The sequence below is a fragment of the Arachis ipaensis genome, chromosome B05 (assembly GCF_000816755.2).
Source record: "Arachis ipaensis cultivar K30076 chromosome B05, Araip1.1, whole genome shotgun sequence".
Lineage (NCBI taxonomy): Eukaryota > Viridiplantae > Streptophyta > Magnoliopsida > Fabales > Fabaceae > Arachis > Arachis ipaensis.
In genome coordinates, this window is record NC_029789.2 from 71932791 (window position 1) to 71936793 (window position 4003).

Here is a 4003-nt window from a genome sequence, read left to right on the forward strand (position 1 = left end):
ATGTTCATCACTCCTACTCCCATTTAAGTTTCTGCCATTTACTTTCTGCACTTTACATTCTGCCATTTACTTTCAGTTATTTACATTTCTTGTTATTTACGTTTTTTGCCATTTAAATTTCTGCAATTCTCAACCTAATTTTGCTTAGTTCAACTAGAACACTCCTCTGATTAAAGTTGCTCAACCAATCAATCCCTGTGGGATTCGACCTCACTCTATTGTAAGTTTTTACTTGACGACAATTCGATATACTTGCCGAAGGAAATTTGTAGTGATACAAATTTCCGTGCATCAAACGTTTTTGTCCATTTAATTACAGACGAATTTTCCGTCGGTAACCATTTTCCACGAAAAAAATTAATTTTTCCGACAGAATTATCGACGGATTCTCTTTTTTGTCTTTAATTTATGCTAATTCATTTTTTTATTTCCGACAAAAAATCTCTCACAAATTCTGTCTGTATTTTCGTGGGATAAAATCTGTTAGAAATATCTATCTGTAATAACTAATTTTCTAGTAGTGGATCCAAAATATATTTTAAAGTTATATATTATTTAAAATTCTAATCTAAAAGAGACACTTGAGTAGTGAAACTATTTAAACAAAAGAATTATCGTACAATAATAGAATCTAAAGCATAATCATCTAAACCATGCGATATTAATAAATGTTTAGAAAAACCAAATCGAATTGGCCAGTTGGATGGAAATAACTAAAAATTGTTCAAATTGTTCAAATAGAAAATTAGTGTTTGACCAAAAAACCAGTAGGGAACCAATAAATTGACCTCAATTAGAATTCGCCCGGTTCTTACAAAAAATAACAACCACCACAAAACAAACGTCAAAAGCATATGGAAACAATAGAGAAGATGCGAAATGATGAGCCAAAAATTAATGTGTTCGAATATTGGCAAGTGTACCAAATCGTTCAAGTAATATCACGTTGAGTGGATATCATTCTTACGAGGATTAACAAATTAAGCCAAGCAACGTCGGATATAATCTTTAATTAGATCAATCAAACCTTGGCAAGAGAGTTGTAGATATTAAAAAAAGAAAGAATAAATAAGAGAAAAAATTAACCATTAATATAATTGTAGAATGTGAATGTGAGAGAGCTTAGAGGATTAAGAAGTAATCAATGAATGAAAATGTTAAAAGCTTTAGATGTGTTTGATTCTTAGAAAGAAAAGTGCTTGTCTTTCCTCACTTTAATTCATCATGCAAAAAATCTTTTCACAACAAATCATTTATAATCAAATTCTAATCCCTTGGTAATTTAATTTCTCTTAACCCAATTAATCGTCAATCCCTTGGTCAATTAATTAAGAAAAGAGGTGAAGAACGGTTTTGATTATTAGCCACGCAATATTCGAAAACTATCCCTAGTTGAATTATATGTCGCATATTTAAGACTAGTTCTAAATCATTGAAGATTATAAGATGAGTTTGAAGATAATTTTGAAATTAATTTTTTCAAACTAATAACAGAATCTAAGATAGAATTAGAATATTTTTCAATACTTCTAGCCATTAGAGATGAAAAACAAAACTTAATCTTAAAAAAGTAGAAAAACATGAATTAAAATAAAAAAAAAACACTCACATTATAAATTCATAAACCAAAAAGAGCTCCTAACCTTCAACCATGAAGGTTTAATTACTCATAATAATGAAGAAAAGTGAAAGAGATGTATGTATGTGGATTCTGGATCCTACCAAATATCTCTCTTGTGAACCTTGTTCACTTATTTATATCCTAACTTCTATCTAAAATTCAAATTCAAAAGCTAACTCTAATCTTATCTCTTTTGGAATGATAAGATAACACTACAAGAAACATCGTTAAAATCGACGGCAAAATCGATGGCAAAATAGACGACAGAGGTGGTCGCTATTAAGCTTGTCGATTTTTTAAAATTCTAATAAAATCGATGGCTTGGCAAGCCGTCGATAATAATTTAATAAAATCGACAGTGTTTCCATCTATAATATGGGTTTGGGAATTTTATCTTCTTATTAAAATCGACAACGTTACCGTCGATATTATTATATAAAATCGACACCATTTTCGTCGATATTTGATTCAATAAAATTCACAATATGTGCGTCGATAATATGCTTAATAAAATCGACAACGTTGCCGTCGATATTTGATTCAATAAATTCTGTGTCTATATTTTGGTTTTTTAAAAGCGACAACTTTGCCGTCGATTTTAATAGTTATATGTTTCAATTATTTTTTTTATTTAAAAAATAGTAAACAATTAATGTAAATAAACTTTTAAATATAGAAATAAAATAGAAAACAATTAATTCAAATAAACTTTTAAATATTAGATAATAAGTTTACAAACTTATCAAAATAATAAATAATCCTCTAACATAAAGACTCAAGATAAGATAAATAACTAAACTTAGAGTTATATTTATTTAAATTGCAATCCACTAATAATACAAAATATTCAAATCCTGAAGTACACACCAGCAGGCTTTGTGAAATCCACACCACTGCTACAACTGGAGACCAAGTCATCAACATAAACATCTCCAAGCACAGATTTGGAAGGTGAAGTAGCCATTGATTTTCTATAAACCTTGTTGCCTGAAGAAAGAGACAGAACTGGATTCCTGTACAATAATGGTGTTGGCACTGCTTGTGGCCGTGTAATTGCTTCCTGAATCCGTTGACAGTAAATAGTAGTGTTCACCTTTGAGAGAATGCCAGATAGCATCTTAGTCTTAGACCCTTATGCAAGAGCTTTTGAGTTTCTTTTAACTAAGTTGAGAAAGCTCATTTCTTTCCCCGCCACCCACCAAACCTTTCCCAAAGAGAATTGAACTGCATGTAGATTCTGAATCCAAGAGAAATATATTGATTTGAAACTTCAACTATTATTCACTTCAAAGCTTCAAACTTTATAAAGAACAAGAACATGGCACTGATGGAAAAGGTAAACCAAGTTAATGAAAAATAAAGAATTAAATCTGAAATGTAAGGAGGAGCTTCGAAGAGTCAAGGATTATTACCTGTTATGCTAAGAATTTTTTGGGATTTTGAGTGTTGTTCTGTCTGCCCCTATCTCCACAAAAACCTAAAGAAACGTCAGTGAAGAGCAAAATTTTACAAAGACAAGGGCACTAAATTAAGACAGCATGAAGTTGCATCTAAGCACACATAGCTACATTCAAAAGTGGACGCTAGAGGCCCCAGATTAGGTTATTCACCATCAGAGGATCCCAATACTAACTAACGTAAGAACCATATGCATTTAAATTAAGTGAAGATGCAGAACTAACAAATCTTCACAACAGCAAAGTTTGCTTACAATGAAATGAATAAGATAAATATGTACCTAAAATACCCCAAGATTTCTATTGTAACCTGATTCGGGCACTTCCAATGAAACAGTAACGTGCACATTCTGTTTAGGAGGTAACACCCTTTGACCCTGCACATTCTGCTCCTCTCTATGTGCATTCACATCCCAGTGCATTTCAATTTTTCTTCTCTATCCCATTATTCATCATTAGGACAATTCTAAGTTATAATGCTTTGCAATTAATCCTTTAATTTTGCTAGATAATTATCTACATTTTTTTTATTTATTTATTTATCAGAAAAAAGTGTAAAATTGGTAAAATTCTATATAAGCAAATAAAAGCCAAAATCAGTAGCTTAACTGTTTGAAATAAAATAACGGTTTTGGGACCATTGATTACTTGGGAGTTTAATTAAAGCTGTGAGAGATGACAGTACAGAACCACTTAAATAATGGTTTAAGTTAAAGCAGGTTTTTAATAAATAAACTGGGCAAGTTAAAGCAAGCTTTGAAAGCAAGTGATCTGAGAGGAGAAGCATGTGTATGTATTAGTATTATGTATGGTATTTAACTATTTGTAAATGGCAAAAGCAGAAGAATAGATAGTTAGAAGCAATATTGTCCACAAGGCAGTGGTGATGAACTGAATAGTGGTTCGTTCGCTCTTCACACTACTA

General features: G+C 31.0%; 1 long non-coding RNA gene across 1 annotated transcript; it reads right to left on the minus strand.

The window, feature by feature from the left end:
* Positions 2410-3347, minus strand: LOC107641900. Its single transcript, XR_002347892.1, has 2 exons — positions 3034-3347; positions 2410-2845 (listed from the first exon to the last, which is right to left on the minus strand). It is a non-coding gene; the product is annotated as an uncharacterized LOC107641900 (long non-coding RNA).